General features: G+C 32.4%; 1 pseudogene across 1 annotated transcript in view; it reads left to right on the top strand.

Annotated features, from left to right (window-relative positions):
- Nucleotides 1-7,367, top strand: part of LOC143230091 (uncharacterized) — a 41,207-nt pseudogene extending 33,840 nt beyond the window's left edge. Inside the window, exon 13 of the transcript XR_013016229.1 lies at nt 734-7,367. The product of XR_013016229.1 is annotated as an uncharacterized LOC143230091 (transcript). The remainder of the gene's footprint in view (nt 1-733) is intronic.
- Nucleotides 7,368-12,352: the final 4,985 nt, after the last annotated feature.

Genomic DNA, 12,352 nt, shown 5'->3' with positions numbered 1-12,352 from the left:
GTTCTGCCCTGTGTGTCATATTGTATTTGTTACTGGGTGAAGAACATACCTGTTCCAAAAATAGTGTGATACCCTAAAGGTGTGCCTCCTTTCATAGCTGGGCCACACATGTTCTTTCACAGCTGTAGTTTTCCAATTCTTTGGCTACTTTTGCACTTTCACCAGCTCCTCCACCTTTGCAATGTGGAATTCTGGCTTTGGGTGAAAGAGTACAGTATCATTTCAGAAGTTAACATTTTCTAAAACACAGAATGTATTTCCAATAGGTACTTACCTTCAATCACCCACTTCTCACCCTTCCTCCCCACCATGTCTGGCTCATATCTGCCAAGTCTGAAAAGTGCTGTCTTGGTAGTACATGTGGCATGGTATGATTGGTTGAGGGTAGTCACATGAGCAGACCATGTTACTGAAATGGAACAAAAATGAAGGAGCATGAAAGACTGGTTTGCTGTTCAAATTTTTAATTATGCTTAGAAGGAAATCAAGATTAAGATAGCTTTGGGTGTTAACAGTTGTTGGAAATAAATTCTAACTGTTAGAAGATGTTAACTTGTGCTCTCATTCAAATATTCTTGATTTAAGTATGTTTTTCAGAATTATTTGTCGTGAAGCAATGAAATTATCTTCATTTTATTGATATTGTATGTAAAGATTTAGTAATAAAATAATCTGTCCCAAAACATCTATTTAAAGTTCTATTATAAAAACTTTGTTTTCTAATTTTCATCAGGTAAAACTCCAGTTTCAAATGGAGGTATTACATCAAACACAGTTCAGCTCTCTCCTCAATGTTTTCATGGTGTTTTACAATTAGAAGCTTCGACAGTAGTCCTAGGAACAACTTTTGGTAAGTTTCAAGCATCCCTGCCTCCTTTGGTTTCAAGTTCAGTAGACAAAAATCCCCAATCTTCAATAAAAAACAGTGAAGTGGGAGCCTTAGCCAAGCATCTTCAACGTGGCTCTCGACTTGTGAAGAAACCTGTTAGGAAAAGATCGAATTCTAAAAGTTGTAAGGTTTCTCAGCCTTCAAGAAGTAAGGAAGACAAACCATTGCCAGTGATGACGGATGCTTCGAGCTGTTTAGAAGTAATAAGCATCAAGAAATGTCAGTAAGCTAATGTTGAGAGTAAGTACATATGTAAACACTGCCATGCCAAAAGTTGTCCAATTAAACTACGTAAATTTAAGCAGCTATTTAAATGTACTGGCAGCACATACATGTATTACTTGTTAACATCAGTAGTCTGTTTAATAATAGTCAGATCGCATGCACATACTATCACTGAAAATAACATATATTACACAAGTCACATTTACTAAGTCAGATTTTAAGATTAGCAGTTTGTGAAAACCACATATTGAGTATTTTACTGTCCTATAAAATGCTAGACTTGCTAGAAAATAAGTAATTGCAACCTGGCTTATTTTTGTGAGGTATAAGAACATTTATACCATATTTATATTAATTGCCTATAAGATATGTTGTTTTATCAAGGCATTAGAAGTTATCTAATGTGCTGTGTAGTTTTAAGAAGAGAAAGACTGCAAAGAAACAAATGTAATTTGTCTCTTTCATTAGGTTATGGTATATTTAAACTTATTAATAAATTAATTATCATGAAAAATATCCAGAACTATGTGTCAAAGCTGTTTAATTAATAATAAAACAAGGTTTATCTCTGCATCCTGATAACTTTATGTGCACTTGATTAACTCCAGTCTATACACCTGTGTATCCAGTCTATACACCTGTGTATCCAGTCTATACACCTGTGTATCCAGTCTATACACCTATGTATCCAGTCTATACACCTGTGTATCCAGTCTATACACCTGTGTATGTTTCTTAATATTTAAGTTTGGTTGTTTGAAACAACCTCCTATTTCCACAAAACTTTTTGTAGCTCAATCAATTGAAGTAAATTGTGTAAATAATTCCACTTGACACTTTATTGTTTTAATATCTTTGTAAAGTTCTTTACATGTTTATAACTTGGTTGTTGAAAGAACATTAGTTCTAGTGTTTTATATTAGTTTTAGATGTAAGAAAATTGTTCTTACTTGTGTATAGGAGCTAACACAGTATTAAATTAACAAATTTAAAAGCTCAGTTATATTTATTGTAGAAAACATGTTTCTATAGTATCTCTTCTTAAGTTATTGATCAGTCATATAAAGTCAATATTTTATAAGTTACTCCAGTAAACACCTCAACTTCTTAATACCAAAAACATTTTGAAAACACTGAAATACAGTAACAATATTTTATTAAAACTTACTTAGTTGATGAATTTGTAAGGAAAATTAGACCTGTACCAGTGAAGCTAAATAGTTGATAAAAGTTTTAAGAAAACTTAGATCTGTGTCAGTGAAACCAAATGGTTGATAAAAGTTTTGCATCAAAAGTAAAAAAATTCAGGTTTGGTCTAATAGTGAGAGCTCTTGTAGACGATATGTCTTTGTTGTTTTAGTTCAAGATGCAATTTTTTAAGGATCTTGTTTCATAACATTATAGTTATGAAGACAGTTACAGTGAATAGTTAGATAAGATAGTTGAGACATAATTGTAATCAGATAAGATGGTAGTTTAGTTGTAATAATACTTAAATAACACTTCTGAAATGTAACAGTGGTCTAGTAAGATTGTTGAGTTGTAACAGTGACTGTAGATGATGACTGAAATGTGACAGTGATCTGGTAAGATGGTTGAGTTGTAACAGTGGTATGGTAAGATGGTTGAGTTGTAACACTGACTGTAAATGATGACTGAAATGTGACAGTGGTCTGGTAAGATGGTTGAGTCGTAACAGTGACTGTAAGTGATGACTGAAATGTAACAGTGGTCTGGTAAGATGGTTGAGTCGTAAGAGTGACTGTAGATGATGACTGAAATGTGACAGTGGTCTGGTGAGATGGTTGAGTTGTAAGAGTGACTGTAAGTGATGACTGAAATGTAACAGTGGTCTGGTAAGATGGTTGAGTTGTAAGAGTGACTGTAGATGATGACTGAAATGTGACAGTGGTCTGGTGAGATGGTTGAGTTGTAAGAGTGACTGTAAGTGATGACTGAAATGTGACAGTGGTCTGGTAAGATGGTTGAGTTGTAATAGTGACTGTAGATGATGACTGAAATGTAACAGTGGTCTGGTAAGATGGTTGAGTTGTAAGAGTGACTGTAAGTGATGACTGAAATGTGACAGTGGTCTGGTGAGATGGTTGAGTTGTAAGAGTGACTGTAAGTGATGACTGAAATGTAACAGTGGTCTGGTAAGATGGTTGAGTTGTAAGAGTGACTGTAAGTGATGACTGAAATGTGACAGTGGTCTGGTAAGATGGTTGAGTTGTAACAGTGACTGTAAGTGATAACTGAAATGTGACAGTGGTCTGGTGAGATGGTTGAGTTGTAACAGTGACTGTAGATGATGACTGAAATGTAACAGTGGTCTGGTAAGATGGTTGAGTCGTAACAGTGACTGTAAGTGATGACTGAAATGTGACAGTGGTCTGGTAAGATGGTTGAGTTGTAACAGTGACTGTAGATGATGACTGAAATGTAACAGTGGTCTGGTAAGATGGTTGAGTCGTAACAGTGACTGTAAGTGATGACTGAAATGTAACAGTGGTCTGGTAAGATGGTTGAGTTTTAACAGTGACTGTAAGTGATGACTGAAATGTAACAGTGATTAAAATAATGTTTGTAATTAACTGTAAAATGGTTGAGTTATAAAGGATGACTGAGATGTAACAATGACTATAGTATCAGCTAAAATTGTTTTAAGAATTCATGTGTTATACATTGATGCATATTTTGTTATTACACAGTGTCAGCTAAATCTATTTTAACAGTTCTTGTGTTATGTGAATGTAGAAGGTGACTGAGATGTAAAAATAAATATAAAAGATGTTTGAGATGTTACAGTGACTATAGAACATAGTTTGGATGTAACTGTGACTATAGAACATAGTTTGGATGTAACAGTGACTATAGAACATAGTTTGGATGTAACTGTGACTATAGAACATAGTTTGGATGTAACAGTGACTGTAGAACATAGTTTGGATGTAACAGTGACTGTAGAACATAGTTTGGATGTAACAGTGACTGTAGAACATAGTTTGGATGTAACAGTGACTGTAGAACATAGTTTGGATGTAACAGTGACTGTAGAACATAGTTTGGATGTTACAGTGACTATAGAACATAGTTTGGATGTAACAGTGACTGTAGAACATGATTCAGATGGAACAGTGACTGTAGAACATGATTCAGATGGAACAGTGACTGTAGAACATAGTTTGGATGTAACAGTGACTGTAGAACATGATTCAGATGGAACAGTGACTGTAGAACATGGTTAAGGTGTAACAGTGACCCATATAGTATATAAATATTAATTACAATACAGTTACAATATAACAACAACAATAAGAAATAATAGATAAGACATAGCAATAACTTTACCAGATGGTTGAGATGCACTGATATTAACTGATAACATGAGTACAACGTAACAAGAAAAGGCAGTTGTTAAGTAGTAGCTGTGGCTGGACAAGATAGTTTTATATAAGGTAAGATAGTTGAGTTTTCACAGTAGCTGTATAAGAAGACGTGATCAGAAACACAAAACTGACAAAAATTCTTCTTTATCATTATTTGTGTTCTTCTAGAAGTTAAATTATTGTGTTTTTTGTAATTATCAGTTGATATTTTCATTTGTAATATTATACTAGTATGTATTACAGTATTTGATATCATAATGTAAGTTTGTCATAGACATTGTTCAACATGTATTACAACATTTTAATTTATTTTTTACTGTATTCTTATATTGTTGAGTTTACCCATAGTTTAATTCATTTTCTCCATGTAAGTTCTCTTGTTTTTTATCATATTTAGAGATATTTTATTATGGTTGTTCTCATATTGTTAATTACATTTGTTGTTATAATTAGTTTTTGTGTACTTCTTGTCTTCACTTATGAGAACACGAACATAAAATATTCATCATGGTTCGTCACAAAAACAACATATATCACTTCAGAAGTACTCTTTTTTTAAAGTTTAAAGTAATTGTAGGAATGATATTAAACCTTATATTAAATTATTGTAAACACAAATAAAAATGATCTGATGAACTTGAAAGTAGTTTTACCTGTGTTAAGATGTTCAACTAGAATCTCTGGCATCACCAAAGATATATATATATATGTTATGTCTTTGATGATATTTATAATGCTATCAATAACAAAGTCTGAAAACACTGAGATGTACAGGTAAGTATTTATACACTGTACAACCTGTGTTCAGAGAATAAATTTATAAGAAGCATTTACTATAGAATTTTAACTTCAACATTTCTGTTATGTTAATCAGTGATGACAAGCAAACCCACTTGTAGAGAAAAATATATATGTAAAAACTCTGGTTTGGGTTGAGAAAATTTTTTATGTAGAGGACCAAACAAGGTCGAAACGCTGTTTATTCCTCTTTAAAGAAATTTTCTCAACCCAAACCAGCCTTTTGTACATATATTTTTCTATTATGTTAAAATAACCAGTTGTCTAGTGCCTAGTTACTGTAGTGTATCACAGCAAAATAAAACCCTTCACTCATTATAGATTTCTTAATATCAGTGTTTAGTTACATTCCAATAACATTGATTATTTATAAAACCCATTATTAATTATGGTCTCTTTAATTACAAAGTTTAATTACATTAAAATAATCAGGATTCTAATGTCTAGTTACTGTAATGTAGCTTAGTATTATAAACCCCATTATTAATTGTTGACCCTTTAATCACAATATTTAGCTACATTAACCAGGTTTGTAGTCTCTTGATTATTAGATATTATTGTTTGTAGAATTTTGCACTCAATTTCTGTCATTTCAATATATGAAATAAACTCCAGTAATTTGTATGTATATTTTGTTTCAACTCTCTTTTTACCACCACAGTTGTTGTTGTAAGTAGTTTATAGGTTTTAATCAAAGTTTTATGTAAGTTTATTATCAACAGATAATGAACTAGATCAGTATGATATTAATACCACTTGTGTACTGTTTATGTATAAACAACAAACAGTAAGGTTAGAATTTCAGTCATTAGTCTTCAAGTTAATAAAGTTAAAAGAAACTTTGTAATAATGAACTTTCTTTAGACCCCTTTTTGCAAATCCTCATTTTTATTGTTAAAGATTATAAACTGCAACAGTTTTGTTGTAACACTAACAATCCTGAATTCATGACATATTTCATAAATTTAAAATATTTCTCTGTCTGACAATTACTTAACTTCCTTCTGATACATGGTAAATATAATTGGTTATACAAAGATCCTTATTTTATTTGTGTTGAATATAAGCAGCTATCTAAGTCAGATTCTTTATTACTTACACCATGATTAAATTCAACCACATATTCTTGTAAATGTTGCTGAACATAGGTTGTTCATGATAAATTTTTATTTGCTTAGATGGCTCTTTGAGTCATAAACATATTCATATTTGTAGTAAACATAATATTTATTGAAGTTAACACATTCTTTGAATCAACATTGAGTATAAATATAACATTTTACTTTTTTTCATGTAAGTATAATGCAGAATATATACTGCTGTTTTCAGTGTTTTAAGCTGTATCAAGTTCACTGTATATCAGTAACTGTATTTATATCTGAAAGTGAAGGCAGGATTGTAAAATTGTGTAACATCTTTCAAGTTTTTTTCATCTTAGACAACTGGGTCATTAAAAAAGTAATTTTTTGCAATATTGTTTTATAAGTGTTATTATAACAGATGTTGCATTTTGTATACATTGCTAATGTTGTGCATGAGTGTGTTCAATCTGTGGGAATGTTTACAATGAATCATGTATATTGAGGTTTTATTCTTAAACAACTTATTTCTCTTATTTGTGTAGAATTAGTTTGTGTTATAGATAACTTATATGCATTAGAATTCTGGTCAACTTTAATTTGCAGTATATGCACTGAAACTGTTTAATGTTTCTCTAATTTAATATTTCTAGTTGTTAAAAATTTATATGTATAGTAAGCCTTTATTGCAAGATAGACTTAGATTGGAAAATTCAAAGTTAATGTGTTAAAAATAAATATTTGACAAAAAAAACAGAAGTTAAATCTAAACAGTTATAAGTAAAAACAAAATTAATCTTTGAAAGGTATTGATAGGAAATTTCAATAATTTAATTTGTTGATAGTTTGTAATGTGTGTGATTAGGTGACTGTATATTTTATGTATTATTTAAATATGCATATTTTTATGTGATAGTAAACATGATGATAAATGTTTAATAGATGCTTAAGTGTTTTCATAAATAAAGATTTGTTATTTCAAGGACAGGATCAGTGTTTTGTTTTCTATATAATTTATACTTATTGATTGGAAATATGGATAATCATAATTGAAACTGTTGATTCAAAGAGTAAGATATTCATATCTCCAAATGCCCAGAAAAAAAAATTTGTCCAAAGGACAAATGTCTAAAGCTTTTGTAATTTTTTTTCATATTATATATTTTTAACATTTGCAGTGTTTTACATTATTTAGTATGTAGTGTTATGTAATTTTAATTCTTATGGTTTTATATATATATATGAAATATTTACACTCATACTTTTTAAAATTTATACAGTTATTTATTTTTCCTTGAACTTTAACATAACAATTGTTGCATTTATTTAAAATTTAAATGTTTCTTACCATGTGTAACTGAAGTACATGTGTATATAGTTTTTTTACTGTAATGAGATTTTTATGAGAACAAAACAACAAAATGAAGTGCTTGTCTAAGAAGCAAAGTATAACAATAAAACTGGTCAGGTTTTTATAGGAGCCATGCAAGTCTAGCAAACATTCATAATTATATAAACATCTATTTAATTCACAAACTTTAAGTCACTCACAGTAAAAATCATTTAAATTAATGCAATTATTGTGACATTAAAGTTCAAGGAAAAATATATAACACTGTAAATATTAAGAATATATATAACACTAAAAATTACAAAATCTTTAGACAGTTGTATGTGTGTTGGTGAATATATATTTAAACACAATTTTAGTTGTTGGCAATATTAATGTTATCCATGATTTATTTGTTACTTCCTACATGAAACATTCGACATGTAGATTAAATGTTACAAATCATCCAATACATGAAGGGTTTGATCTGAACTCAGTTTTTGCCAATGATATTATATTGATGGACATAAATATTTGTGAACTGATTTATATAAATACCCACAGCAGTGTGTCGTGCAGCCAAAACATGCTGCATATTATTAACACAGGTGATAGTGTAGTTCCACTCCAACCATGGTAATCCAAACTATCACGTATTTCCAGTAAATGTGCTATATTGAACTCGTACGTCACATACTAAATTAAGGCAGTTATTTAATAAATACCCGAGATAAAAATATCTTCAGTTTTGACTGAGTTTCTTCCTTTTTATCTTCATCTCACCAATAGTACAAAAACTTTATTTGATAGAACATCATACTTATTGTTTATGGATTTAGTTCAAATTTGTTAAACTTGTAGATCTCGACAACCTGCAGTTAAGAGTCTCATTCAGTGTAAGTATAAGTAATTTGCACAAAGTTATTCAACAACAACAAAAAAGAAAAAGCTTAAATTAACCAAGTATTTTACATACATCTACCCAGAAAGTCATGTGAGCTATCTGACATTTTCACTATAGCTTCAGGAGTAACAGTGGGCTGTTTTGAGTTTTTGGTTATTCACATTAAGAACAGCTGATTTAGAGCAGGAAAGCTATGCTGTAAATGGATGTACAGAAAGAAATACAACCATTTTTAGACCATGCAAACTAGACTAGCAATTTCTAGTTGAAGTTTTCAAAAGAGTCATACAGGTGGGCAGTTATTGTTAATTATTCAGTCGTACAGGTGGGCGGTTATTGTTCATTATTCAGAGTCGTACAGGTGGGCGGTTATTGTTCATTATTCAGAGTAGTACAGGTGGGCGGTTATTGTTCATTATTCAGAGTCGTACAGGTGGGCGGTTATTGTTAATTATTCAGAGTCGTACAGGTGGGCAGTTATTGTTCATTATTCATTGCTAACTTTCAAGCATAAGTTTGGCCAATTTTATTAAATTCTAATAATTAAAGAGCTTATAGCAGCAAATGACACAAGCTTAAGCAATTGGCCTAATTAATGATGCTTTATACAGCTGTACTGAGTGCATGCAGGTAATTACAAGAAACTGTTAATATATATTCCATTGCTTACTATAAAGAAAGCTGTTTACACTGTATTAAAGAGGAAAACTGCCACTGTATATTTTAAAGAATATGGTTGGCTATGTGATATTCAGAATAATAGTGTTGCCATCCTAAAGCTGACCAGTATCAAGTGTCACTTTCTTACTTGTGGTTTGTTTGTGTGTTTTGAAAAAAAGTCATGATATCGATTCAAAAACACTTTCGATACAGGAAAGAAAAAAAAAAAACGTGGCGAGAAAAGGATTGAGCATGCGACTTAAAGGAATAAAAAAAAAAACGTGCCATCAAACTGGTAGCTACACTTACAGCATTGATTCGAATTTTACAGCAAGTATTCAATCAATTATTAGTTAGCTGGGCGCATGATTTTATTTTACCCACCATCATGTTCTAGGAAGAGGTCACTCTTAGTTAAGATTGTCAATGAGATGGACACACACATTTTATTCTGTGATGTTTCTCCAGGAGTCTCTGAAGTTGCAATTACAGGTGATCTTGGATATTCTGGAGAGAATTTCGATTAGCTTTTTCCAGCGCATGCATTTATTCTGTTAGGTTCTCTGCCAAATGTGGGGCATTAGTATATTTATCTTGCAATTTAACTTGCAATGTTGAAGTCTAGGGTTTGATTCCCTACCAGTAACATATTAATTGGCTCAGTGTTGTTGTGCTATAATACAAAAACTTACCTAACAACTGTAATCATAACAGTATTTACAAGACATCAAAAGGTAGGCCACTTTGGGATCAGCTGCTTCTAAGCTGTTTTATTTAGTTGGTGCATTGAGTGTGATGTTTGAAGTCTTTCCTTTATGGCTCTTAAGCCTACACTTACTACAAGACTGTAAGGTCTATCCACGAAAGTTTACTTTTTCTCCATTCACAAACATTGTGGCTCTTGCAGGGAGGATGCTACTGCTGAGTTACGAGAGGGAACAGCTAAGATTTAACTGCCATGGTTGTCAGGACTATGTAATTTAGCCTACCACTGCCAGGTGGACATACATTTCAACTCGGATACTACATATGCTCCTGATAATTAGAGTTCCTCAGGTGAAGTTGGTAGTTCACCTGAATAGAATAATGTCCATTGATAGGAGAAGGATATGTCTGCAGACTTGCACCTCTAACATCCAATATGTTGTTTTCATACATTTTTATTCAGTGGATTCTTCAGTTTTTTCACTTAGGATCTTTATTTGATCTTAAAGAGTGGATTGGAGCAATACTGAGTATGGGTTCCTCTGTTCCAATCTTATCAACAGATCATATCTTTACAAAATTTTTGTTGAAGAGTTGGAGTACATATCTCAAAAGTCAGGAATCCCATGGTCTACAGCAGATAGCAAAGCTTACCTACACAATGTTTTAATCTTTCTTACTCTTCAAACAGTGAAGCCTTATGGTTTGGGATTATTAAAAGGAACATCTTAAGGCTTCACTCTGACAATTCCACAGTAGTATCTTGCTTTCTCCATCAAAGGACATTTGGTCATCCAGGGCTCCTTGTTTTCAAACACTGAATATTCTTTATCAGGATTATTCCTGTCATATCACCCTATTAGCTTGCCATATTACACAGGTAATAATTGCAGTAGCAGATTAGTTGTCCCACCTCAGCCATATTCTTCTCACAGAATAGATGCTAACTTGCAAAGTTTTATGTTGGATTGGCTCTTTCTTGAAACACTGTATGGTATGTTGGCCACTCATTATAACACCCAACTACTAATAATTTGGTCTTCAGTCATCACTTTTAGGCTTTGGTAATGGATGCATTTTGAAACACTGTATGGTATGTTGGCCACTCATTATAACACCCAACTAGTAATTTGGTCTTCAGTCATCACTCTTAGGCTTTGGTAATGGATGCATTTTGAAACACTGTATGGTATGTTGGCCACTCATTATAACACCCAACTACTAATTTGGTCTTCAGTCATCACTCTTAGGCTTTGGTAATGGATGCATTTTGAAACACTGTATGGTATGTTGGCCACTCATTATAACACCCAACTAGTAATTTGGTCTTCAGTCATCACTCTTAGGCTTTGGTAATGGATGCATTTTGAAACACTGTATGGTATGTTGGCCACTCATTATAACACCCAACTACTAATTTGGTCTTCAGTCATCACTCTTAGGCTTTGGTAATGGATGCATTTTGAAACACTGTATGGTATGTTGGCCACTCATTATAACACCCAACTAGTAATTTGGTCTTCAGTCATCACTTTTAGGCTTTGGTAATGGATGCATTTTGAAACACTGTATGGTATGTTGGCCACTCATTATAACACCCAACTAGTAATTTGGTCTTCAGTCATCACTCTTAGGCTTTGGTAATGGATGCATTTTGAAACACTGTATGGTATGTTGGCCACTCATTATAACACCCAACTACTAATTTGGTCTTCAGTCATCACTTTTAGGCTTTGGTAATGGATGCATTTTATTAGGATGGGATTACCGCTTTAGAAATTATTTCCAATTCATATGTTACTCAAGCTATGAGTTGCTCCAACCTTTGTCAGATCCTGTTGATAGCACAGGATTTCACTTCTCTTTTAGCCATCTCTGTGGAAGCAATCCTGTTCTGACATGGTACATCTAGCTGTCCAGAAACTCATGGAAGTTAGGCAGACTTTCATATGGTGTTTGGGCTTAATTTTTATGGTTGCCGTGTATCTGTTGCACACTTTACTTAGTCTCATGATAGATAATCTTTATGAAAATGGCATACATTTCAGCAATGGTATATTGAGAGGAGGTTGCACCCAGGTCGCTCAGATTTGTCAACTATAACTTGTATATTATCCAAACTCTTTGGCACGGGTTTTGCATGTTCCACAATTGTTCTGTATACAACAGTCTTATTGACTGCTGTTCAATGCTCAAAACAATAAAACTTTTTTGTGTCCATAGTACTCTTCAGCTTTCTCAAGCCCCTTTCAGTAAACTAACTATTGTATTAAGGTGACATTATATGCCCTTTCTTAAGATCTATTTGTGACCTTAGCATCGTATGTCACGTATCACCTTTATCTGAATATTTATTTTTTGTGGCTGCTAACC

Source organism: Tachypleus tridentatus, chromosome 10 (genome assembly GCF_004210375.1).
Source record: "Tachypleus tridentatus isolate NWPU-2018 chromosome 10, ASM421037v1, whole genome shotgun sequence".
NCBI classification, from domain to species: Eukaryota; Metazoa; Arthropoda; class Merostomata; order Xiphosura; family Limulidae; genus Tachypleus; species Tachypleus tridentatus.
The sequence above is the reverse complement of the archived record's forward strand: the minus strand, read 5'-3'. Positions and strand labels throughout refer to the sequence as shown.